The sequence below is a fragment of the Dermacentor andersoni genome, chromosome 3 (assembly GCF_023375885.2).
Source record: "Dermacentor andersoni chromosome 3, qqDerAnde1_hic_scaffold, whole genome shotgun sequence".
NCBI classification, from domain to species: Eukaryota; Metazoa; Arthropoda; class Arachnida; order Ixodida; family Ixodidae; genus Dermacentor; species Dermacentor andersoni.
The window spans coordinates 54,725,972-54,753,528 of NC_092816.1; the positions used below are offsets into that span (position 1 = coordinate 54,725,972).

The window sequence follows — 27,557 nt, forward strand, 5'->3', positions numbered from 1 at the left end:
CAGAACACTTCCTTGAGGCACACCCGATGTTACAGGAAGACTGCAGGAATCAAAACCATCAGTTGAAACAAACTGCGGTCGGTTATGTAAGTAATCGGAAACCCAAGACACCAAAATGTCGGGAAGGTTAATATTTACGAGTTTATTGAGTAATTTATCATGAATAACTCTGTCAAATGCTTTACTAAAATCTAAGAATATCACGTCAATTTGTACACAATTATCTATGCATGCTGCAAATTAATGTACTACCGTGGCCAATTGTGTTGCAGTAGAGAAATTTCTTCTAAATCCGTGTTGAAAGCTTGAGAGTATGGAGTTTTCCTCAAGAAATTGAGTGATGCGTTTTGCTACAACGTGTTCCAATAATTTGCAACAAGAAGATGTTAGGGATATTGGGCGATAATTTTCTAATAACAAACGGTCACCTTTTTTTTATAGACGGGTATAACTTGGGCTGTCTTCCATTCATCAGGTAGCCTCGCACTTAATAGTGAACATCGAAACAAGATCACAAGAAATTTAGCGATAGTCTCGGAATAACGACGAAGAAAAATATTGGGCAAACCCTCAGGACCGCAAGTCGATTTTGTTTTCAGATTTAACAGCATTGCGGACTGCACCGTGATATGAAATAAAATCAACCTGGGATGCTAAAATGTCCCGTGACGCAAATTCACGGTTGTACTTGCCTTTGAAAACACTCCAGTAAAATAAGTATTAAAATACTCAGCGACGACTTGTGGATCTGTAATAGAGATGCCATCAACCGAAACCTGCATCACGTGCCTGTCAGCATCGCTCAAGTAATCCCAAAATTTTCTTGGTTCATTATTCATAAAGCTGGGCAAAGTTGTGAAAAAGAAGTCCTTAGACTGGTGAATTGCACGTGTGAGATCGTTTTTGATACCATTAATGATAATAGGATTGGGAGTAGACCTTTTAGCCCGTTTTATTTTCCGTTTCAGATGAATAATTTTTCGCGTTACCGAGGGTGTACGTTTATGCACTTTCTTTCGCTTGTTTGGTACGAACGTATTCAAACAATAATCGCACATATCAGCAAACTTTTTCCATAGCAAACATACATTATGATGCTCTTCAGCAAAATCACTCAGGCAATTTTCCATATGTGCAACCACAGAAGCATCATTAGCTCTATCGTAATCTCTAAAATAGCGTGTGGTACTAGTTTTATGAGAAGCAAATTTCACTAGGGGAATTGACATATATACAAGACAGTGGTCTGATAAACCTTCTTCAACTATGACAGTGTGTTCAGTAAAATCCCGGTTTATGAAGGCCAAATCTAATATCAAGCAAGATGAACCCTGGATGCGAGTGGGCTGTTTGACAACTTGAACCAGGTCATGAGTGAGCATAATATCAAAGACAATATTCATATTCTTGTTGAATTTGCTAGTTCTTTGCAATCGCTCCCAGTCGACGCTGGGCAAATTAAGATCACCCAGCAAAAAGAACACTTTCTTATTGCGACAGAAGTACATACACTCTCGCAATTTAATTAGGTAATCAGGAGTACAATCAGGTGGTCTGTAGCGTGCTATCAGGATGAAGCTGTGACCCCAGCAAGATATTTTTAAGCATAAACACTCAAGATCGCGGAAGCAGTCGAGTACCACTGCCTCGACTGAAGATTTAACAAGGATTGCTACGCCCCCGCCCCTCGTTTCTCTGTCTCTGCGAAAACCTTTATAAGAAGAAGGAAAGACTAAGTCGGTCTGCTATATCACTGTGCAACCAAGTTTCAGTAAGGACTGAAATGTGTGGGTCATGTTCAATTAATTTTAATTCCAGGCTATCTCTCTTGTTAATAACGCTCCGGGCATTAATATTTAAAAGTCTCAGGTACTTTTCCTTTGGCTTAGCGCGAGTAACATGACTAACGGTTTCATTGTAGAAGTGTGATGAAGTGCTGCTTTTGATACTATTGCTCAAGTTTTGTGCTGTATTTGCATGCAACTGCGCGTCAAAGGGCGATTTGGTTTGCTGTTTTCGTTTTTTTTTTTGCAGAAGTGCTTTATCATTTTTGTTCTCATCCCACACATAGGCCACATTATTGATATACAGTTTATCAAAAGCCAAAGAAACCTTATCATGCTTTTCACGGTTTGTTTTTGCAATTGCCCATAACTTTCTTCTGACCTCACGTACTTTAAACGAGAAATCTTCGCCAATAGAATATTCAGTATTTTTTTAGTTTATAACCTTTCTTTTGAATTTTTACATTATTACGCGAGTCCGTTAACTTGAAAATCACTGGCCTTAGCTTTCTAGTGTTTGGTCGGCCCAACCTGTGAATGCGCTCTATATCAATGTCATTAATTTCAAGAATTTTCTTTAAAATACCTTCATTGATCGCCTTTTCAAGTGATTCGGTATCCTCTTTCACAGATTCCGAAAGACCATAAATGATTAAATTGGATCGTCTGCTATGGTTCTCTAAATCGTCAATTCGCGCCTCAAGTGACTGAATTGTGTTACTCATGTGTTCGATTTGATTCTGGCATGAAGAAATTTTCTCATCCAAGACAGGCAGAGCGTCCAATTTAACACCAATAGCGGATAATCTTATGTCTTTGATATCTTTGAGGTCGGACGCCATCAATTTCAGTTGATTCGCAATTTGTGATAGGTCAGGACCAGGATTTCACTCAATATCCCCTCCAAGTAACAACAGTCTGAGTGAATAAAGTACCACGTGCAATACAAAACTCATCAATGGGCACGGCAGCATCAGCAAACATGGGCTACTAGATCGAAAACATTTATCATGACGCCTTCCCACCTGCGTAAAGAAGAGAAGCGGATTGTGAAGCAGCCGCATGTTCTGGAACATCTCAATGGATATAGTACTGGCCGGTGTCGCCATCACTTGCCGACAAAAAATGCAATGACTCATAGTCCCGTAAGGTTCATGGCTACTCTGCGTGAATTAGCTGCGATGATTCTACCCGCGTCGTCTTTGTCTGTGGTTTCATTGTAGATGTGTCGGTACCGAAAAGGTAGCAGTTTAGGCAATGACTCGGCCCCGTAAGGTTCATGGCTACTCACTTTGCAAGAATTAGCTGCAATGAGACTACCCCTGTTATCGTTGTCAGTGATTTCAATGTGGATGTGTCGGTACCGAAAAGGGAGCGGTTTAAGTGTTCCGTGTTGCAGACATATCCCTTGCGATGCCACACCGATCCAGCCCACCCGACCACCCAGCGGCGTACGCGCATCGATTTGACTTTATCAAAGAATGTGATTGCAGTTGCGAGTGAAATAATTACCACCGATCAAGACAATAAATGAGTCTGCGTACTTTTCGCCACGACGACCACTCATCAAGACAATAAATGAGCTCGTATTTTTGTTCAAAATTATGTGTCACCTCAGTGTCGCGTGGTAAAAAGCTTCGCTGGTCAACCACCTTCACAGATTGAATGGCTCATGATCTTTTTTTTTTGTGTGTGTGTGTGTGTACATGTGTAAGGCCCGAAACTAAGTTAGGCAGGATCCTGCCTACCAAACAAGCAAGAAGAGCCTGGTAAGACACGGAAAATTGCTTATGTAAACATTTAATATACCACAGGAACCACGGCTGTGCATCTGTAATTGGAACCAATCTTAAACGCAGTGCCACAAAGATACCACTTTGTATAACTTCCATTGTGTTTCTGGTTACTTAGGCAAATTACTTACTAAGCTACTTTATGTTTCAATATATTGAAAAGCCCACTGTTCGCTGCAATATGCAGTACTACCCTCAGCATAAGCTTTTATAGCGACGCATTTATCGTATGCGACGTTTATTCTCATGCAGTGTTCCTGTTTATTCGCTGCATAGGTCTCAACTGAAATGTCATCCAATGATGGAAACACAATTCAGGCAGATGTCCAATTTATTGCGCTTGAGCATGATTTAGAACAAGGGAAATAATCTTCTTTGCAATCGTATGGCTAAGGCCCCGGTAAGTCACCGCCAGCTCGGTCCCGAAGGGATGAAGGTGATCGCCGTGGCCGCCGTCTTGCCACCGTGTGAGTCGCATTCTGAGCACACAGTTAGCCAGGGCTGCAAATCACAAGAACTTTTTAAATACAAGAGCTTCTATTCACAAGTGTTTCCAACAACTTTTCCTATAAGGAAATGGGGAGCGGAGCACGAGTTAGCACTTTTTCCTGTCAGTGTAAAGGAGACTCAGTTAATGGGATCCTGAACGACCTTTCGGGCTTGGCAAAAAAAAAAAAAAAAACAGTTCGCGGTAGCACAAACTGCCGTGAACAGCTCAGCTAAATTATGCAGGCGTGCACGCTGCATGGAGCTAGCGGAGCGCGAAGTCACATTTTTTTCAAACTCTCTCTATATTCAACAGAAGCCTGCTCCCGCTACGTCCCCTGTTTAATATTGCTTATACAAGAGCGAATTAGGAACTACGCAAGTTTGCCCAATGTCCTGGAAGAACTCATTCTGTGACAAAGTTGAAATTTTGAGAGAATGAGGAGCATTTTATGTGAGATGCCTATGCAATGTCTAAAAAAATTCCTTATATTTACAGCGGTCGCAAAAAAAAAAAAAAGCTGGTCTTCGACAGCGTCAACGGCTGTCATCAGCTATGTTCCTAATGTCGCTAGTGAACTGTATGGCAATGGAGATGAGACACATGTTAAGTGCAAGCCGTGGCACGGTTAACATTTATGATGTAATTAGGAGCGTTGCAAATATTTGTTGGACCCTTAGTTGTTTCGCTATTAACAAGTTTTGTACAAGGTTTCTCCTCTATCTTCGCTGGACTAAACATAAAGCCTCATTATATTTGCCTCAAATTAGGGGTTACTTATGGGCAAGTTGTAGGCTAACTTTCAAGCGTGGGGAATACTTACAGCCTCAGCAGTAAACTACTTATGCAATAGACCTGGAGCTGCTTTGATTTAAGTTATCACAGCACTGCGATGCGCGCAAGACTAGTAAGCACTCGACTACCTATATTATGAACCACGCTCGCTTCTATGTAGGCGCAGTTGGCCATGTGTGCCTTTAAGTGCACAATATCGGACACATTGTAGGCACATATAAGCACATCTGCGTGTGTGTGTCTCCCGCCAACGCGATGTCCAAGAGAATACAGGAAATGAGCAGGCAGGATGGCCTTAATAAATAAAGTCGCACTTTTGCTCGAAAGGCGAAGCATCGATTGGGACAGCAAATTACGAAGGATGGGAGTTTTACCGGTCGCACAAACTTGGAAACATTCACTTGCTCCCTTAATTAACAAACATGGCAGCATCGCGCACAGGCAAACATGAACACTTCGCATTCCATGAGTGCGGACATTGACTGTCAAAATGCTGGTGTGAGCAAGCGCGGCAGCAGCAGGGAGCAAAGTGACCTTCGTGCTATCTATCACCGCAGCGCAACAGCGGCGAGAACACAGCACACACAAAGGTATATGAGCGGCCGCATATTTACAATTGCTAGTAGGTACAGCGGGGCGTGGCGTTTGTCGCGGCGCTCGACGTTTCTGTGCAAGCGCGAGTAGAGCGGGTGAGAAAGAGAAAATCTGGTGGCCTTGGCTCCACGAATATGTGACTGCGTAGGCACTACGAGAAGAAAGGGAGTTAACCGAGGGGCCGAATTTTTATTAGTCATATCATAAGAAGCCAACAAACACTGACACCAAGGACAACATAGGGGAAATTACTTGTGCTTAATAAATGAAAATAAAGAAACGATAAATTAATGGAAATTAAAGTGGATGAAAAAGCAACTTGCCGCAGGTGGGAACCAAACAAACAACCTTCGCATTTCGCGTGCGATGCTCTACCAATTCAGCTACAGCGGCGCCGTTTCCCCATCCAAATTTCTTGGGTATTTCTTGGGTATTTCTTGGGCAAGCACGGCGCGTACCAGCGTACGCAACCGGCAAAAAGAGGCCATATTGAATTTCGCACTAAATAAAAAACTGACTTCCGCTTCCTGGTTAAGCAGCGCCATCTGGCGTCCACCTAGGTAAGTTCCATTCGCTGCCGCTGCCTATTTTCGTACCACTGCGGTAGGTACAGTTTCTCTTCTCTAAAGCTGGTTCTTTATCCCTTGCATACGCGAGATTGAGCCGCGAGCTCCCGCCGGCTCACCCTTGCGCACTTTCACTCGCACACACAGCATACGGCGCGCGGCGACGATTTTGTTGCCTTAATTATACGGAGTTTCACGGCAACGGCGACAGTAGATATGTGCCTGGAGTGTCCATGTAATTGGTATCAGACTGAAAGAAGAAAATATCTAAGCACTGTAAGGATTGGTGCGATGCATAATAAGCTGACGAAACTTTTTTCGCTCCGAGTATCTTAATATTATCCCTTGTATTAAATCGGGTTTGTATGATATTAGGCTTTCTACAGTAACGCTGGTCTTTGCATCTTATTTGCCACAACCCACAAAGGCAACAAGTGCCAGATCAGTGACTGCATTTCTAATTTTGTGTATCGCTTATTCTGTTGCACAAGCACATTGTATTACAGCAAAATAATTTTGACATAAGGGAAATATCTTACCCACTTGGCCAGGAAGAGCGATGGCATCAAATTCTTCCGTGTTCGTCAGGAACTCCTCGGCCGATGTAAGTCTACAACCCGAATCACAAGGTGGTCAGCTTCAATGAAGTGCGCTGTCATCTGTAAAAGGAAGAATTGTTCTAGCATTCTGCTGCCGTACCTCACCCCTCCTCCCCCAACAAATTATCACAAGCAAATCCCAACCTTACAGATATCTAACGTTCGTGAGCATAGCAGGGAATATAATGAAATAGCAAAAAAAGGACAATTTCATTTCTGAAGTAATATTGGTGTTCGCGGAAGCAGAGGCATCCGAGCATTGCAGTAACAACGAAAATAACCACTAATAAGAGGTGTACACTTTTGTAGGACACATGCGCACTTTTTCAACGATAAAATTTACCTTCAGACGCAGCACACAAGCAGCAAAAGAACTTCGAAGAGCAGTGACTGATAAGCAGCACATTTTTTTGAGGTTAGCAGTGACTTTTTCAGTGACATAGCTTCTAGCGCGAAAGAAACTTAACAGGAAAAAGAGAAAGGGTAAGACAGAGGGCTATGGGCGTCTTGCGATGGAGTTTGGGCTATAGTAGCGGCCCCTGGCGGCGGCGCGCGAGACGTTATCTGGGCAGTACGAGCTAGGGTAGTATTGAGCCCTGGTGTGGCGAAGCACGTTTCTAGCCGGAGCTTTGCGTTGATTCGCACTTTCTTCTGCCCTGTTGCGAGTGCGAAAAGGCTTGTCACTTCTCACAGACCACGCTGCGAGCTAGCCGCAGCCTATAGTTTAACGAGAACGGACTCTCTGTGAGCCGTAATGCTGGAAGCAAAAGGAATCGGCGACGCCGATCCGGAGAGACCTAGCTCAGCCTCGGAAAAGCGTCACCGTCGTTACTTCTGCGTCGTGGATTGCCACGAACAAGAAGGCCTAAATCCCAACATCAGATTCTACCATTTTCCTTCAAGGCCTCACGAAGCGAAGCATCGGGCCCGCTGGATAGCTGCAGTTCGTCGCACTGGGTAAGCGAAACTTCGCGCCATGCTGACTGCTTCGCCTGTCTCGAAGCTTGCTTGATTATCCGCGTTCTAAAATTCGGTATTTCGCACCTACAGTCCCGACGGCAGACCGACATAGCAGCAGGTATGGTTGGTGATTCACAATACGAGACCCGGCCACAGCGACAATTTACAATTCGACTGGTGCAAAGTGGTGAAGTGACCAGGTGTGTGCAAATGAACACAAATGGTCGGGCTGATTCGGTGACAATTCACTACCCCACTATGAGCACAGGTTAGAGAGTTAAAAGTGCTCATCCTTGACATCAAGCCAGCACGTTGAAGGAGCGCAGCAACGTAGTATTGATTGCATCACATCGATGTTCGAGCGCTGTCATTAAAAGCTACATCAAGCGAGCAGCGCACGTGCTCACGCTGCAGCGCGATTCGCACGTACGTTACTGCGAGCTCATATGCATTGCATCAGTTATTCACCAGTTGCTAAAGGGAGAGATGGCGGCTACTCAGTGCAGGCATAACTACTTGTCTAGCGGCATGCGGTCAACAAAGATTGCAGGAGGCCCGCCGTTCCGCGGCATGTCGAAAGACCGCTGACGTCGTGCGCTCGAGCAGTTCCGTACAGATGATGTCTGCTTGTCACTGCTGTGAATTCATTCAAACCAAGCATTTCCTCACGTTTGTGCGCCTGAATCCAGCAGCGCGCAAACCTTACCTGAAATTCAACTTTGTACGCGACTCGCTTCACTTGGGATTGACACTGCGCTAAAACTTCGCCGCTTATTTCTTGAACGGCTACACGTATTCGGCGTCGCAGAATTTATTGCCTTTACGTAGCGTGCCACCCCTGAAAAAATATTCGGCGCCCGATATTCGCTACAAGCCGTGGTACAACAAAACCGAAAGTGGCGGGTCCATATTTAAACGTGCTTTCTGAAGCAGAGGACCGAGCTTGGTACTACCTAGTTCATTACAGAGGGTGCTTTATAGCACCATTTTCGCAGCGTCCCCTGGGCAATGCAAGAGCCCCATAGTTTCTACCTTCACAATATGGTCAGCGAAATTGCTGCTGCCAATTTTGTATGCTGTAGGAGCTCGTCTGAATAAGTTTGCTCGAAGCAAGTATCCCTCTAGTATTATATTACCATGAGAAAACTTCCAGGAATGTCTCAAAGACCTACGAGGGGAACTTTTTCACAAAAGGATTTTAATGTGAAAGCATTATATGCGCCATTACGCGAAAATCTGTAGGCGTAACCGAAAAATGGTGCCAAGAATGGCCGACAGCTCAAATAGTAAAAAAGCCGGCAGATTCCACGCCGTGTGGGGATCGATGTTATGCAAAGCAGTGTGCGGGAAGTGTACCAAGTTAACTAAACGACCAGGTGAACACCAAGACGTAGGCGACTGTTTCCTCACCTAAATGACACGCATGTCATAATATTCATGTCATGACCTATCAGTCATGTTCGTCATACACTCTTGTGATACTATGCCAATTGTGGTACCTACAAAGTTAACGAAACCACTAGGAAAGCACCAGGGTGTAGGTGACTGTTTCACGACCTACATGACAGACATGTCATGACCAATCATTTATGTTCGGCATATATTTCTGTCATAGTATTGTTAAGCGTGGAAAGACACAGGCGAAAGATGCTATTTACACGCTATTTACACTGGAGCCAGACAGCCAGGCTGACACTCGCTCGTGCCAAGGGCACCGACCAACTTCTTCGTCGTTCTCGCGGCGGCTCCTCTCTTGAGCATCACTCGATGATATCGTAATATTACCCCCCGACGGCAAAAGCACCGTCACGGTGCTGTTAAATATCCAAGGTGCATGGAGGGCTTGAGTCGGGCAACGTGGACAATGTCATTGGTTATCACAGCGGAGGACGTAGTGGACGTGGCTAGAACGATTTCATAGGTGACATCGGTCACTTTGCGTGTCACGCGATATGGGCCTGTGTAACAGGAAAGCAGTTTTTCACAAAGGCCGACTTTACGCGATGGTGACCAAAGCAACACGAGGACGCCGGGCACAAAATGGACATCACGGTGACGGCGGTCGTAGCGTTGTTTCTGCTTGTCTTGAGACACTTGTAGACGAGCACGCGCAAGTTGGCGAGCATGGTCAGCACGGCTATTGCATCACGGGCATAATCGCTAGTTGAAGCTTATAGGGGTATTACTCAGGTTCGCGCGTGCGCACCTGACCCTTCTCTGGATCGCACAGCGCCGGCGGAGCGGCAGTCGCTCACTAGCACTTTCGCAGCAGCCCTAACAGTCAGAGCTGTGAACCCTAACCCGCGGTTCGCAGTGAGTTGCGACCACGGCGGGTTCAGGCCAGGGGGGACAGGGTGAGTCTCGACCTAAGGCGTTTATTCACCTTAGAGTACAAGTATACCAAGTGGCAACAACAGCAACAACACATACAAATACAACACAAAACCACAGCGGCGGAGCATTCCGCACGTCTGGGGTGAAACAAACCGCACAATGTGGGAACCACAAAAGAGGCTGATAAGAGTTCAGCTCACCCAAAGTGGATCCGCGCTCGGGCCCTGGGGCGGTCAGTCGCTCACACAGGCCGAGCGCAACAGGGGGACGGCGGGCGGCGGTCTCAGCGGCTGAGTTGAGATGCGGCCTGTCGCAAGCTCTTCAGCCGAAAGACAACGGTGCATCGGGAGAATAGCGCTTCTCCCCGAGCGGCGGAGGGGGAGTCTCCCCGGTTCCAAGAACGGGAAAGGAGGGAACGGGGTGCCTTGGCTGCAGCGTCGCGGCCAGGCGCGAAGAGCAGCGGGAGCGGCGAAGGTGCCCTCTCCCCGCTACCCTCCGCGAGCGAGCACGTGATTATCGCGTGATAACCGCGTGGCCGCTCCGGAGATATCGGGATGCGCGTGCGATCCCCACAAGCTGTGGCGGACGGAAGCACAGTGTCCAGTGGTAGCGTCGGTTCGCGGCCATACAAGAGGTAAAACGGGGAAAAGCCAGCAGTTTCGTGACGGGAAGAGTTGCATGCAAAGGTAATGTAAGGTAGAGCCAGGTCCCAGTCAGGGTGGTCGTCTGAAACGTATTTGGATAGCATGCCTGTAAGGGTGCGGTTCAAACGCTCAGTGGGGCCGTTCGTTTGGGGGTGGTAGGAGGTCGTAAATTTATGCTGTATTGAGCAGGCACGCATGATGTCGTCAATGATTTTGGCCAATAAGGTGCAATTGTAAGCAATTGGCGCGGAGCACCATGCATCAACATGATATCATGTAGGAGGAAGTCCGCAACATCAGTTGCGCAACTGGTCGGAAGAGCACGGGTTACGGCGTAGCGGGTCGCGTAGTCCGCCGCGACTGCAACCCACTTGTTTCCTGATGTGAATTCCGGAAATGGGCCGAGAAGGTCCAAGCCGACACGATAGAAGGGCTCGGCAGGGATGTCGAGCGGCTGCAGGTAACCAGCGGGGAGCTGGGAATGCTTCTTGCGTCGTTGGCAAAGTTCACAAGCGGCGGCGTAACGTCGTACGGAACAAGCAAGGCCCGGCCAGAAAAAACGGCGACGTACACGGGCATAGTTGTGAGATACGCCGAGGTGTCCTGCCGTTGGTGCGTCGTGAAGCTCTTCTAAAACGGTTGAGCGGAGGTGTTTAGGCACGACAAGTAGGAACTCACAGCCGTCCGGATGAAGGTTACGACGGTACAGAGTACCATCGCGGAGGACGAAGAGGCGTAGTGTGGCGTCGGCCGCTTCACTTGGGATTGACACTGCGCTAAAACTTCGCCGCTTATTTCTTGAACGGCTACACGTATTCGGCGTCGCAGAATTTATTGCCTTTACGTAGCGTGCCACCCCTGAAAAAATATTCGGCGCCCGATATTCGCTACAAGCCGTGGTACAACAAAACCGAAAGTGGCGGGTCCATATTTAAACGTGCTTTCTGAAGCAGAGGACCGAGCTTGGTACTACCTAGTTCATTACAGAGGGTGCTTTATAGCACCATTTTCGCAGCGTCCCCTGGGCAATGCAAGAGCCCCATAGTTTCTACCTTCACAATATGGTCAGCGAAATTGCTGCTGCCAATTTTGTATGCTGTAGGAGCTCGTCTGAATAAGTTTGCTCGAAGCAAGTATCCCTCTAGTATTATATTACCATGAGAAAACTTCCAGGAATGTCTCAAAGACCTACGAGGGGAACTTTTTCACAAAAGGATTTTAATGTGAAAGCATTATATGCGCCATTACGCGAAAATCTGTAGGCGTAACCGAAAAATGGTGCCAAGAATGGCCGACAGCTCAAATAGTAAAAAAGCCGGCAGATTCCACGCCGTGTGGGGATCGATGTTATGCAAAGCAGTGTGCGGGAAGTGTACCAAGTTAACTAAACGACCAGGTGAACACCAAGACGTAGGCGACTGTTTCCTCACCTAAATGACACGCATGTCATAATATTCATGTCATGACCTATCAGTCATGTTCGTCATACACTCTTGTGATACTATGCCAATTGTGGTACCTACAAAGTTAACGAAACCACTAGGAAAGCACCAGGGTGTAGGTGACTGTTTCACGACCTACATGACAGACATGTCATGACCAATCATTTATGTTCGGCATATATTTCTGTCATAGTATTGTTAAGCGTGGAAAGACACAGGCGAAAGATGCTATTTACACGCTATTTACACTGGAGCCAGACAGCCAGGCTGACACTCGCTCGTGCCAAGGGCACCGACCAACTTCTTCGTCGTTCTCGCGGCGGCTCCTCTCTTGAGCATCACTCGATGATATCGTAATATTACCCCCCGACGGCAAAAGCACCGTCACGGTGCTGTTAAATATCCAAGGTGCATGGAGGGCTTGAGTCGGGCAACGTGGACAATGTCATTGGTTATCACAGCGGAGGACGTAGTGGACGTGGCTAGAACGATTTCATAGGTGACATCGGTCACTTTGCGTGTCACGCGATATGGGCCTGTGTAACAGGAAAGCAGTTTTTCACAAAGGCCGACTTTACGCGATGGTGACCAAAGCAACACGAGGACGCCGGGCACAAAATGGACATCACGGTGACGGCGGTCGTAGCGTTGTTTCTGCTTGTCTTGAGACACTTGTAGACGAGCACGCGCAAGTTGGCGAGCATGGTCAGCACGGCTATTGCATCACGGGCATAATCGCTAGTTGAAGCTTATAGGGGTATTACTCAGGTTCGCGCGTGCGCACCTGACCCTTCTCTGGATCGCACAGCGCCGGCGGAGCGGCAGTCGCTCACTAGCACTTTCGCAGCAGCCCTAACAGTCAGAGCTGTGAACCCTAACCCGCGGTTCGCAGTGAGTTGCGACCACGGCGGGTTCAGGCCAGGGGGGACAGGGTGAGTCTCGACCTAAGGCGTTTATTCACCTTAGAGTACAAGTATACCAAGTGGCAACAACAGCAACAACACATACAAATACAACACAAAACCACAGCGGCGGAGCATTCCGCACGTCTGGGGTGAAACAAACCGCACAATGTGGGAACCACAAAAGAGGCTGATAAGAGTTCAGCTCACCCAAAGTGGATCCGCGCTCGGGCCCTGGGGCGGTCAGTCGCTCACACAGGCCGAGCGCAACAGGGGGACGGCGGGCGGCGGTCTCAGCGGCTGAGTTGAGATGCGGCCTGTCGCAAGCTCTTCAGCCGAAAGACAACGGTGCATCGGGAGAATAGCGCTTCTCCCCGAGCGGCGGAGGGGGAGTCTCCCCGGTTCCAAGAACGGGAAAGGAGGGAACGGGGTGCCTTGGCTGCAGCGTCGCGGCCAGGCGCGAAGAGCAGCGGGAGCGGCGAAGGTGCCCTCTCCCCGCTACCCTCCGCGAGCGAGCACGTGATTATCGCGTGATAACCGCGTGGCCGCTCCGGAGATATCGGGATGCGCGTGCGATCCCCACAAGCTGTGGCGGACGGAAGCACAGTGTCCAGTGGTAGCGTCGGTTCGCGGCCATACAAGAGGTAAAACGGGGAAAAGCCAGCAGTTTCGTGACGGGAAGAGTTGCATGCAAAGGTAATGTAAGGTAGAGCCAGGTCCCAGTCAGGGTGGTCGTCTGAAACGTATTTGGATAGCATGCCTGTAAGGGTGCGGTTCAAACGCTCAGTGGGGCCGTTCGTTTGGGGGTGGTAGGAGGTCGTAAATTTATGCTGTATTGAGCAGGCACGCATGATGTCGTCAATGATTTTGGCCAATAAGGTGCAATTGTAAGCAATTGGCGCGGAGCACCATGCATCAACATGATATCATGTAGGAGGAAGTCCGCAACATCAGTTGCGCAACTGGTCGGAAGAGCACGGGTTACGGCGTAGCGGGTCGCGTAGTCCGCCGCGACTGCAACCCACTTGTTTCCTGATGTGAATTCCGGAAATGGGCCGAGAAGGTCCAAGCCGACACGATAGAAGGGCTCGGCAGGGATGTCGAGCGGCTGCAGGTAACCAGCGGGGAGCTGGGAATGCTTCTTGCGTCGTTGGCAAAGTTCACAAGCGGCGGCGTAACGTCGTACGGAACAAGCAAGGCCCGGCCAGAAAAAACGGCGACGTACACGGGCATAGTTGTGAGATACGCCGAGGTGTCCTGCCGTTGGTGCGTCGTGAAGCTCTTCTAAAACGGTTGAGCGGAGGTGTTTAGGCACGACAAGTAGGAACTCACAGCCGTCCGGATGAAGGTTACGACGGTACAGAGTACCATCGCGGAGGACGAAGAGGCGTAGTGTGGCGTCGGCCGGAGTGTGTTCAAAACGGTCGATGAGTGCTCTGATGTAGGCGTCACGGCGTTGCTCGTCGGCGAAATGAAGCAGCTGGGACACAGAGAATACGCAAGAAGCACTGGCAATATTGGAGGAGTCAGAGTCGTCAACAGGGTAACGCGACAAACTGTCAGCGTTTTGGTGCAGGCGGCCAGACTTGTACACCACGGAATATGAAAATTCCTGTAGCCTCAGAGCCCATCGACCAAGCGCGCCTGTAGGATCCTTTAGCGATGACAGCCAGCAGAGAGCATGATGGTCAGTGACGACGGAAAAAGGGCGACCGTAAAGGTAAGGACGGAACTTCGCAACCGCCCAGACAACAGCAAGGCATTCGCGTTCCGTAATGGAATAGTTGCGCTCCGATGGTGATAGGAGGCGGCTCGCATAAGCAATAACGCGATCCTAGCCACGCTGACGCTGGGCTAAGACGGCACCTGCACCATGACCGCTGGCGTCTGTACGTAATTCTGTAGGGGCATCAGGGCCGAAGTGTGCGAGAATAGGTGGTGAGGGTAGAAGAATGTCGAGACGAGAGAAGGCGGTGGCTTCTGCAGTACCCCATGAGAATTGTACGTCTTTCGTCAAAAGATTAGTTAGGGGCCTAGCAATTGTCGCAAAATCTGGAACAAAACGACGAAAGTACGAGCACAGCCCTACAAAACTTCGAACGTCTGCGGCTGTCTTCGGAACCGGAAACTCTCAGACAGCGCGAGTTTTGTCGGGATCAGGCTGTACTCCAGAAGCGTCAACGAGATGGCCCAGAAGAGATATTTGTCGGTGGCCAAAACGACATTTGGACGAGTTAAGTTGCAGCTTCGCCTTTTGAAATACATCAAGTATATATTTGTGAGACGCTCAAGGTGAGTGTAGAACATTGGCGAGAAGACGATGACGTCGTCGAGGTAGCAGAGGCTTGTGTACCATTTGAAACCTTGGAGCAAGGAGTCCATCATACTTTCAAAGGTGGCAGGGGCGTTGCATAATCCAAACGGCATCACTTTAAATTGGTATTGGCCATCAGGTGTGATGAACGCGGTTTTTTCTTTGTCCATATCGTCAACAGCAATCTGCCAATATCCCGAACGAAGATCAATAGACGAGAAATATCTGGAACCGTGCAGGCAGTCAAGGGCGTCGTCTATACGTGGGAGCGGGTAGACGTCCTTTTTTATAATGCTGTTCAGATGACGGTAGTCTACACAGAAGCGCCACGTGCCGTCCTTCTTAACCAACACCACAGGTGACGCCCAGGGACTCGATGGAGGCTCAATGATGTTTTTATCGAGCATTTTGTTGACTTCATCTTGAATTACTCGGCGTTCCGACGCAGAAACTCGATGCGGTCGTCGGTGAATAGGCGCCGCATCGCCAGTAAGAATCTGATGCTTGACCGCGAGCGTCTGGCCTAAAGGGCGATCGTCGAAGTCGAAAATATCGCGGTATGACGGTAATACTTCGCAAAGGTCTTCAGCCTGCGTAGAGGACAGGTCCGTCGCAACCATTTTCTTTATGTTGGGATCAACGCCTGAGGCTGGCGCTAGGGGCATGCTAAGCTCGCGAGAACCATCGGTCGATAACGCTGCCACGTATTGGTCGCCGAGACAATCAATGGTGGCAAGGCAAATACCTTGCGGTAGAATTTGTTTTGCCAATCCAAAGTTACAGACAGGCATGCGAGTGTGGTTCGCAGTAATAGTAAGTATACTGTGAGGCACGGTGACGTCATACTGTATTGGTATGTCGGGCAGAGGAGTGACGAGGTACTCGTCATCAGGAACGGGTGGGAAAGGACAGTACAATGTAGGGTATGGACTTTGGCGGCAGGCGAAGAAAGCCGGTGGGGCGTAAGCGGCAGTGGGGTGTGTCAGAAGATTCTGAGAGCATTGCCAACTCAAGGCGAAGAAAGCCGGTGGGGCGTAAGCGGCAGTGGGGTGCGTCAGAAGATTCTGAGAGCATTGCCAACTCAAGGCGAAGGGTACTGGAAGAGCAGTCAATAAGAGCAGAATGTTCAGAGAGAAAATCGAGGCCGAGAATGAGGTCGTGGGGGCAATGAGCAATTACAGTGAAGAGGACAGGAGTGTGGCGGCCGGCGATGCTGACACGTGCCGTACACATGCCGATGATAGGCACAGTACCGCCATCCGCAACGCGGACGACGCGTGCCGACGCTGGGGTGACGAGCTTGTTCAGTCATCGTCGGAAGGCAGCACTCAGAATAGAAAGATGTGCTCCTGTATCGATGAGTGCCGTGACAGGATAGCCGTCAACGTCATGTAGGTTTCGGTTAGTAGGTAACGTGAGCAGAGGATGTGAGGGCAGGGTTGACAACGCAGCTTCACCTCCAGAAGCTTCAGTGCCTAGTTTTCCGGCTTGGTCTGGGAGGCGATAGGCGGCGAAGAGAAGCGACGGGGTTGGGGCGAACGAGACTGGTGGCGACGAGGTGGGGGCTTGCGGCTGTAGCGAAGGTTCGGAGCAGGGACATCAGCGGTAGTGGGTTCATGGCGTGTGGCATAGGGTACAGAAGGTCCAAAGCTGCGGGAATAAATGGCGGCGTAAGTCCGAGGAGGTGGTGGCCATCGGTTGCGGCAGTGACGGGCGACGTGGTCGATGCGACAGCACTGGAGGCAGATCGGCCTGTCATCAGGGGTACGCCATTCGGACGGGTTGCGGCGAGATGTGGCAGAAAAGGACTGCCGGGGACGAGGAGGGCCGCTAGATAACTGGGGAACGTTGGGTCGAGACGTGCAACACACGGTGTTCAGACCCATGTTTTCGAATTCCTGTCTGACGACGGCCTGAATCATCGCAATGGTGGTTGCGGGCGGATCGGGAGGCGTCGTGGAGAAGGCTGGCGAACAGGCGGCCTCAAGTTCGCGGCGAACAATACGGGTGACGTCGTCACAGGTGGTGGTCTGACGCGGTCGACCCTCACATGTTGACGTAGCAGCAGTGTTGGGTAGCCGCTGTTGTAATCGCACCGCTGGCCCGAGTTGTTGGGGTCTCGGTGCTGACGCCCGTTATTGCCAATGGGTCGCAAGCCCCAAGGGTAGCGTTGGCCTGGCGGCCTGGGGCACTGGAAGCATCCGAAGGTCCCGGCAAAGCATGAGAAGACTGGTAACAAAACAACTTGTTTATTCTAACATAGCAAAAGAGCGGCCGGTCAGGTCGACCGAAGTGGAGAGACGGGAGAGCACGTAACTCAACAGTACAAATCGGAGCCTCTCCTCTGGCGTCCGGGGCAGCTGCTCTTATACTCCCGGCGTCGCGGTCCAAAAGGGAAGGAGGGAAGGTCACGGGATGAAGGTCACGGGACGGCGCAGCAGGAGCCCACGACGGCGCGAACTGTCGGGCCGAGAGACCTGCTGAACCGAGTGTAGTGACGCATCGCCAACCCTCACCCACACGACGGCGCGAACAGTTGAGCCGAGAGTACTCCAGGCTCCTCATTCGGGGAACTCCGCTCCCCGGCTGCCGCGCTTTGACAAGCGAGGGCACACACACACACACGCACACACGAAGACACGTGGCACTGAAACACGCCTGGGCACGCTTGGCGGGTAGGCGTTGCGGCGGCGTCGGACGGGCCAAAATGTCCGCCGCTTTGAACAAAGCCCCGGCGTCCGTTGCATCCGCGCCGGCATTACCGCGCGTTGTAGGCGAAACGTAACAGACCGCCCCGCCGGGGGAAGGAGATCCCGAAGGTCAGGGGACTGCATCCGCTGTCCGGAGGGATGTCGCTCGATGATGCTCATAACCGAAGTTGGGCGTCCTTGGGCGTTTCTTGAGCGCAGCGCACAGAGAAGGCCTCGTTCTCACGTTCAGGTGCACACAGGACACTGCAAAGTGACTTCGGGAGAGTTGACATTTTTGTTCTCGTTTTCCGGCAAGCGTTAGAACCACGCCAAAAGTCAACCGCTCAGTTAGCAAGCACGGCACAACCCTCATTAAGCCCTGCCAGGCTCTTTCCCCTTTTATACTGCTGCCTAGTTCCTTACAGTAGTTTAGCAGCACTCAGAACGCGTCCACAAATCGGAAAAATTGCACTAAAAAGCACATCATCACTTTGAAACACTACACAAAAGCAATAAGTTAAAAAAAAATCCTGCCTCAGGAAGAAAAACATCAGTAACAAGCAATTTTGAGGCTGATTCCCACGTTAGGGGCTTCGACTTAAGCCATCGGCGTTACCGTTGAGACTCCCCTTTTTGTAACGCACCTCAAAGGAATATTGTTGCAAAGCGAGGCTCCAGCGCAGGAGGCGGCCATTTTTGGGAGAGATGGTCTGCAGCCATTGGAGAGGGCAGTGATCCGTTTCAATGATAAACCTCGAGCCAGCTAGGTAACATGACAATTTCTGAACGGCCCACACGATACACGCACACTCTTTCTCGGTGGCGCTATACGCCTGCTCACGACTCGTCAGCTTACGACTAGCATACAGGACGGGGTGTTCTACTTCTCCATTTTCCCGTTGGCACAGTACAACGCCCATGCCTCGCTCACTAGCATCACACTGAACAACGAACCCTTTTGTGCAGTCGGGCGATCGTAGCACAGGTTGGCTTGTTAGGGCGCTCTTTAGGGCGCTAAAAGCTCTTTCCTTCGTCTCATCCCAGACGACTGTTTGCGGCTCTGTCTTTCTTAGAGCATCCGTCAAGGGAGCCGCGATATCAGAGTACCTGGGGATGTACCTCTGATAGTAGCCGGCGACACCTAAGAACGACCGAATATCGGTCTTCGTGCGCGGTTGCGGGAAGTCTCGCACAGCGGCCACCTTTATTTCAGAGGGGCGGCGACGACCCCGACCAATCACGTGTCCGAGGTAGACAACCTCGGCCTGTGCTAACTGGCACTTGGGAGCCTTGACTGTCAAGCCCGCATCGCGCAGGCGGGTTAGCACTGCCCGCAAGTGCGCCATATGTTCCGGCCAGGATGCGGAGAATATCGCTACGTCGTCTAGATACGGTAAAGCGAATTCTTGCTGTCCCCGCAACACTTTATCCATGAGGCTTGAAAAGCAGTATGGCGCGTTCTTCAAACCAAAACTCAAAACTTTAGGACGGAATGTCCCCATGGGTGAAATGAACGCCGCATACCTACTAGCCTCTTCTGTAAGTGGAACCTGCCAATAACCCCTGACAAGATCTAGGGTGGAAATAAACTGAGCGCTACTCACTCTCTCAAGGCGCTCCTCGATGTTAGGGATCGGATAAATTTGATCCTTAGTGATGGAATTAAGCCTGCGGTAGTCGACGCAAGGACGAGGTTCCTTGCCCGGTACCTCAACTAAAATCAAAGGGGAGGTATAATCACTCTCACCCGCTTCAATAACACCGAGCTGTAGCATTTTCTTTACCTCAGCCTCCATAATATCGCTCTGGCGGGGTGACACCCGGTACGCCTTGGATCGTACTGGCTCTGGGGAGGTAAGTTCTATGTCATGAGTAAGGACAGAAGTCCTACCAGGCCTCTCAGAGAACAGACCTTGAAACTCTTGTAAGAGCTGGTGTAGTTCGGTTTTCTGCTCAGGCGACAGCGATGCTTTACTTATTAAGTCACTAATGACTTGATCGGTGTCTTTCCTGTTCGTCACTGAGCCTAGTCCCGGAAGCTCGACCGGAAGCTCTTCTAAATTTCCCGCATCGGGAATTTCCTCTCCAGTATCTGGTGCCTTTAACGCTACAGGCTCAATTTTATCCCGTTCGGGCGTGCTCTGAATACCAGCTTGCTGCGCCTCTGACCCTTTCTCATCGTTCAACAACGTCGGCCCCGCAACTACCGCCTTTGCAGCGAGCTCCCGAACCTTCGATCTGGTTAAGGTCTGAACGCTAGCCTCACCAAACAAAAGCCCCTTCTCGCGCAGGAGGTGATCGGACCTGTTCGAAAATAAGTACGGGTACTGGGGGGGCAGCATAGATGACACTGCGGCCTCCGTCTCAAGTGCTCCGAAAGGTCCTTCAATAAGCACTTTTGCTACCGGCAGACACACGCTATGAGCTTCCACTGCTTGCTTGATCCATGCGCACTCGCCCGTGAACATTTCGGGTTCTACGTAAGAGGGGTGAACTACATCCATTGTAGCTGCGGAATCGCGAAGCACTCGGCACTCTTTCCCGTTCACGAGGAGGTCTCGCATGTAAGGCTCGAGAAGCTTCATGTTCTCGTCAGTGCTGCATATAGACAAAAACACGACTTGTGTTTTTGTTTCTGGACACTGCGCCGAAAAGTGACCCGGCTTCTGGCACGTATAACAAACGCGCGCTTGCCTCGTCTCGAACCGCTTTCTGCGTTCGGCTTCGGTTGCCGCCGTCTCCTTACGTTCGGTCGGACTGCTTTCACTCGCATCCGCACTACGTGTATCCCCCTTTGCTCTCATGGGTCTGAACTTCGGCCTCTCCAACTTGGAGCCAAATTCACCCTTTTGACCGTCCTTAGCTCCGCGAGCCCGACGCGTCACAAACTCCTCGGCTAGCTCAGCGGCTCTAGCCACCGTACTAACGTCTGGCCTATCCAAGACCCAGTACCGCACGTTCTCAGGTAACCGACTATAAAACTGTTCTAGCCCGAAACACTGCAGAACTTTCTCATGGTCACCAAACGCTTTCTCTTCTTTGAGCCACTCCTGCATGTTTGACATAAGCCTGTACGCAAACTCTGTATATGACTCACTTTTGCCTTTCTCATTTTCCCGAAACTTCCGACGGAACGCCTCCGCTGACAGCCGGTACTTTTTTAGCAGACTCGATTTCACTTTGTCGAAATCCTCTGCCTCCTCTCTCTCCAAGCGAGCGACTACGTCGGCCGCCTCGCCGGGTAGCAAAGTGAGCAAGCGCTGTGGCCACGTTTCCCGAGAGAACCCCTGCTTCTCGCACGTTCGCTCAAAGTTAACCAGGAACAAACCAATGTCCTCTCCAAGCTTAAACGGCCGCATCAGGTCAGTCATTTTGAACAATACTCGTTCTCCTGCACCGTGTGCCTGACTTCCATTACGAGCGCGTTCCATCTCTAACTCGAGACGCTTCATTTCCAACGCGTGTTGACGGTCGCGCTCTTCTTTTTCTTTCTCTTTTTGTTCTTTAAGTTCGCGCTCCTGTTTCTCTTTCTGTTCTTTTCGTTCACGCTCATCTTTCTCTTTCTGTTCTTTAAGTTCACGCTCCTGTCTTTTTGCCGTCTCCCTCTCCTCAATGGTCTCAAGGCATTCCGACAGCTCGTCATCCTCAGCTTCTAACTCAAGAATAGCCCTTAGCAGTTCTGGTTTTCTGAGTTTGTCTGAGACATCCAGACCCAACTCTCTCGCAAGCTCCAACAATTTCGGTTTGCGCAACGACTTCAAATCCATGGCTGCTCTGAATGCTGCTTTCTCTACTGCCTACTATTGTCTTGCCGCAAACTAACCCGGTAGCAACGACAACCACAATTACCAGCTCTGTTTCTAACACTAACAAAAGCCTGGCAAAACTCAGAAGAAGAAAGTCCCGCACTCACCAAACCTTGCAGCCAAGACTTCAGCGCAGTCGTTCCGCTGCAGGCAACCAGTCATCACACAGGGCTCGTTGCACTGCTCCCGGATGGTCGTTGTGCTGCTCAGCATACAGTCAACCGCATCTCTTCGCTGCTGGCCTCCGTTGTCGCGATCTCACCGCTGGCAACCAGATGTTGTAATCGCACCGCTGGCCCGAGTTGTTGGGGTCTCGGTGCTGACGCCCGTTATTGCCAATGGGTCGCAAGCCCCAAGGGTAGCGTTGGCCTGGCGGCCTGGGGCACTGGAAGCATCCGAAGGTCCCGGCAAAGCATGAGAAGACTGGTAACAAAACAACTTGTTTATTCTAACATAGCAAAAGAGCGGCCGGTCAGGTCGACCGAAGTGGAGAGACGGGAGAGCACGTAACTCAACAGTACAAATCGGAGCCTCTCCTCTGGCGTCCGGGGCAGCTGCTTTTATACTCCCGGCGTCGCGGTCCAAAAGGGAAGGAGGGAAGGTCACGGGATGAAGGTCACGGGACGGCGCAGCAGGAGCCCACGACGGCGCGAACTGTCGGGCCGAGAGACCTGCTGAACCGAGTGTAGTGACGCATCGCCAACCCTCACCCACACGACGGCGCGAACAGTTGAGCCGAGAGACCTCCAGGCTCCTCATTCGGGGAACTCCGCTCCCCGGCTGCCGCGCTTTGACAAGCGAGGGCACACACACACACACGCACACACGAAGACACGTGGCACTGAAACACGCCTGGGCACGCTTGGCGGGTAGGCGTTGCGGCGGCGTCGGACGGGCCAAAATGTCCGCCGCTTTGAACAAAGCCCCGGCGTCCGTTGCATCCGCGCCGGCATTACCGCGCGTTGTAGGCGAAACGTAACACCGCGCAATGTGGTGTGAGATACGGCGGCTCTTAGCCTGCTCAAGGCGACGGCATTCATATATAATGGCGTCGATAGTCGAGACGTTACCGAAAACAAGCAAATTGAAAGGGTCGTCGGCGATGCCTTCTAGCACATGTGCCACTTTATCTGCTTCGGACATATCGTCAGCTTTACGGCATAGAGCCAAGACGTAGTAGTAGTAGTAGTGATATTGAAGATGAAAGGAAGAGAAAAGTGCAATGCCGTAACTGTCTCTCAAGGGAGGGCACCTCAACAGCACTGCACAGGGTAAGGGGAGTGGGGAGAAAAAGATTACAGAGAGAATGAAAGAGAGCGGTAAAAAAAAAAAAAGACAAGAAGGTTAAAGAAGCAATGCGGGGCTTACAGCCGCGCTCTCAGCTGAGTCTCGACACAAAAGTCAAGGAGGGCAGCAAACGCTCTCTTGGCGATGGAGGCGTGGGCTGCGGGAAATAGGAGATCACCCTCCGAGCTGCAAGGAAGTCCCACTCGGCGATATGAAGCACAGAGCGTGGTGCGCTCAACGTCGAAGGATGGGCAACGCAGCAGAAGGTGTTCCAGTGTCTCATCTTCGCCGCATTCCGCACACACGGGGCTGCCTGTTCCGTGCAGTCTGTGCAATCGGGCGGCCGTGCTGTAGCAGCCGACGCGCAGCCGCAGGAGAAAGGAGCGGTCCCAGCGTGAGAGGCCGGCGCGGGGGCGTCCCTGCAGCAACACGTGAGTCAGGATGATGCGCGCGGCGGGTGCGCAGTATGGCCGTCTTGGCCACGTCGAAGAGAGTGACAGAGGTGGCGAGGGGGAAGCGAGCCGCGAGAGAGAGAGAGAGAAGAAACTATATTATAAAGTGGAATGATTTATGTGGTTGGGGCCCTCAGTCCAGGGCCCCAATGGCTGTCGCTACCGCTCGTGCTCGTCGTATCAGGGCCAGCCAGACCTGAGGCTCGGAGCGACGGAGGATCGCCTCCCACTGCGCATATGTTGGTTGGGGGGATTGTAGAAGTGGGATATCCTTAGGTGGTTTCTGGCACTCCATCGTGACGTGGAACGTCGTCGGTGGTGCACCGCACCCTGGGCAGGTGGTGGGATATAAGGTTGGGGAGAGCTTGTTAAGAAGGAGGAGGTTCGGATATGAGTTGGTTTGAAGCCGTCTCAGGGATACGGCTTCATTCCGGGAGAAGGATTTGGGAGGAGGGTGATATTGCAAGCGCCCTAGTCTGTAAAAGTCTAGAGTGTCCCGGTATGTGTTGGGCAAATTCTGGGAGGCTTGATATGGGTTGCTCGCCTCACTGCCAGATGCCCGGCAGGTTAGCTCTCGGGCAGCCGCATGAGCGCGGTCATTGCCCGACAGTGAGGCATGAGCAGGTGTCCAAATCAGCCTGATGCGTGGTATTGAGGGATCTGGAATGGCGGGGAGCTTACGTGTGCTGGTGAGAGCGCGATTGGCTTCCTGGGGTATATGACCCCTGAGGTAGGCTCGACAAGCGTCTTGTGAGTCTGTAATAATGATGTGGTCGTGTTTTGGTGATCTTTTCATGTGACCGACGATGTGGTTGAAGGCGAGTGCTATGGCCAACGTCTCTCCTGTGAGCGCAGCCTCGGTTTGGACGCTACACGAGGTGACGATATTCCCCTGATCGTCCGCCACCACCGACACTTGTCTTTCTTTGTTTCTGGTCGCAAGAGCATAGTGGGCAGCGTCGGTATAATAGACGGTGCCCTCCGGCTGGGCATTGAGCAGTTTCCGAAGGTATCTAACACGTGCGTCCCGGCGACCGTTATGATGCTCTGGATGCATATTGCGCGGTATGGGCGCTATGGTGAGTAAGGTTCGGATGTTTGATGGGACTGGGACATGCTCTCGCGTAGAAGGTGAATGCTGTGGGTAGCCCAGCCGTGAGAGCAAATGCCTGCCTGTAGGGGTCAGTCTCAATCGCTCGAGTTGTGCCATTCTGTATGCTTCGATGTGTTCCTCGATGGTATTGTGTACCCCGAGAGCAAGTAGTCGTTCCGTGGAAGCATATACAGGAATTCCGAGTGCTTTTTTAACGGCTCTTCTAATAATTGTGTTTATACGGTTGGTCTGAGAGAGCGTCAGGTTGTGGTATGGGAGGTGATAGGTTAGCCGGCTGATAATGCATGCCTTGACCAACCGCAGCATATCGGCTTCCTTGAGTCCTGAGCGGCGGTTACTAACACGCCTCCTCATACCGATGATTTGCTCGCACTGTCTACCAAGGAGATCTACCGTGAAGTGAGCTTTGGCATTGGATTGTAGGTGATAACCAAGGATTCGGACCCTTTGTGCAGTGGGAATTGGTATGCCTTGTATTTTCACTTCAATAACTGGGATTGGCGCTTCATAGGTGCTTCGGGGTCGGATTAGTAATAGTTCTGATTTATTTGGCGCACATTCGAGGTCTCCAGTCGCGAGGTACGCCTGCACTATATCCACCGCCGTCTGTAGGCGGTCCTGAATGTCTCCGTCCGAGCCGGTGCACGTCCAGAGAGTCAAATCGTCAGCATATATCGCGTGGTATAGCCCCTCAACCTCCTCCAGTAACTGGGGTAGTCTCGCCATAGCTATGTTGAATAGCGTCGGCGAGAGCACCGACCCCTGAGGTGTCCCCGCTCCGGTAACTTTAACGTCTGTTGACCGATATGGGCCCATTCCCACTGTGGCTAAACGGTCCTTGAGAAAGGCTCGCACGTAATTGTACATACCGGAGCCACAGTGGTAGTGGACCAGGTTCTCAAGGATGAGACCATGGGAAACGTTATCGAAAGCTCCTTTGACGTCAAGCGCCAAAACAGCTCTCGTCTGGGCCCTGATGGGGGGGTCAACGAGATCCTCTTTTATCTGAAGAAGAACATCGTGAGCGGACAAATGGGGGCGAAATCCAAACTGTGTGTGGGAGAAGAAATTTTGCATCTCCAAGAAAGGTTGAAGCCGTTTTAGGATTACATACTCGAGCAGCTTTCCGATGCACGATGTGAGGGAAGTCGGCCGCTAATTTTGGATCGACAGGGGTTTTCCGGGCTTGAGCATGAAAGTGATCTCGGCACGTCGCCATTCTAGAGGAAGAGTGCCGGCGTGCCAGTGCGGATTGTACATAGCACAGAGCGTTTCCAGGTCCTCGTCCGGGAGATTTCGCAGCAGAGTGTAACGTATCCCGTCCTCTCCGGGTGCGGTGTTCCTATGAATGTCTGCGAGTGCGGCTTTGATTTCTTGGACAGTTATGTCAGTGCCTAGCGGGTCACTTTCTTCTCTATACGGATAGTCCGGATAGCTTGGCTTAGAGTTACGGGAGAGATACCTTTGTTCAAGGTCCTTCAGGAGCTGGTCTCCGTCTCCTCCGTACTGGTGGAGGAAAATTTGAAGCTGCCGGTTTTTATGGGATTTCGTGTTTCTCGGATTTATTAGCGACCGAAGGATTGCCCATGTTGTCGCGGTGCCCAGCGTACCACTTAGCTTATCACAAAACGTTTGCCAGTTAGCACTAGTTAGGTGGTCTGCGTATTCCTGGGCTGCTGTCGTAATTTGGGATATTCTGTAGCGCAGTTTTCGATTGAACCTTTGCCGCTTCCATCGCTTCGTGAGACCTCGGCGCGCGTCCCACAAATGTAGGAGATGCGGGTCAACCTCGGGGGTCTCTGTCGTCGTGGTTATGCGGCTAGTCGTTTTGTTTAGATCACTGCGTAAATCACTGAGCCAACTGGCATAATTTTTGGGGCTTTCATCTCCTGTGGCTCGATCCTTACGGATTTCGCGAAGTTTGGTCCAATTCGTAATGCAAATTTTCTTTTCAGGGCGTTTGTAACTTGTGTGATTGATGCGGATGATGAGAATGTGGTGATCGCTACCCAGCGTCTCGCCAGTGTTCAGCCACTCGCCCTGGACCCCCACTCGTGAAAGTGAGATCCGGGCAAGTGTCTCTCTCGACGCTAGTTCCCTGGCGAGTAGGCTGGGTATGATCTGTTATGAGGGTGAATCGGTGATAATGTCTGAGGTCCCAAAGCCGGGTGCCCTTTGGTGTGTTACTGCGATAGCCCCAGGCCACGTGTGCGGCATTGAAGTCACCGCACACTACGGACACCGGGCCCAACTTGTTGAGTTCCAAGAGTAGATACTGAAAATTGTCCCACCGAGCCCGAGGTGCACTGTATACATTTAAGATGTACAGGCTATTTTGTCTCGTGTCCGCGGGGACAACCTCAATGATTTGATGAGGCATATCTGACGTGAGAGTAGTATGGGTATAGGTGAGTTTCTTGGACACAAGCGCGCACACTTTCGCCTCGTCCGAGCCCCTAATGGCCTCGTAGCCACTGATAGTTACAAGGGTGGCGCCCGGCTCTTGGAGAAGTATGATGTCCGGCGGTTCTGACGATGCGGCAACGTACTGTTGCAGCGAGCCCCGTTAAGATCGGTACCCCCTGCAATTCCATTGCCACATCGTCAGTCCCGACGTTCTATTTTGCATTTGCATTGCAGGAGCCATCATTCTGTAGCTGGGCTGGGCGAACGTACGGGTGAGCGCGCTCGCTTGTCGTTAGTGACGGCGCTGAGGTTGGTGTAGCGCGTGCGACTAGTGAGGATGAGGAGGATGATGATTTAGGGGGAAGGGGTTGTGCCGTGAGCTCTCTCACGCTCTGCTTGAGTTCGTTAGTAATTTCATGTAGCATTGGTTTCAGCACGGTGGTATGGAAGTCTACAAAGGCGGCTCGGATCATTTCCTTAACCTCCGTAAGAATGCTTTCTCGCATCTCCTGTATAACTCGGTGCAATTCTCGTCGAAGCTCCTGCTGGAGGTCGCGGCACAATGCAGTTGTGGACTGGGGAGGGATC

The 27,557-nt window shown here is 50.9% G+C and overlaps 1 long non-coding RNA gene across 1 annotated transcript in view; it reads right to left on the reverse strand.

Moving 5' to 3' along the window:
* Window positions 1–3,890: 3,890 nt before the first annotated feature.
* LOC140216350 (uncharacterized) overlaps window positions 3,891–27,557 on the reverse strand; it is a 34,314-nt gene continuing 10,647 nt past the window's right edge. Inside the window, exons 2-3 of the long non-coding RNA XR_011892995.1 lie at window positions 6,559–6,678; window positions 3,891–4,078 (exon numbers count right to left, since the gene is read on the reverse strand). This is a non-coding gene — a long non-coding RNA (uncharacterized lncRNA). The remainder of the gene's footprint in view (window positions 4,079–6,558; window positions 6,679–27,557) is intronic.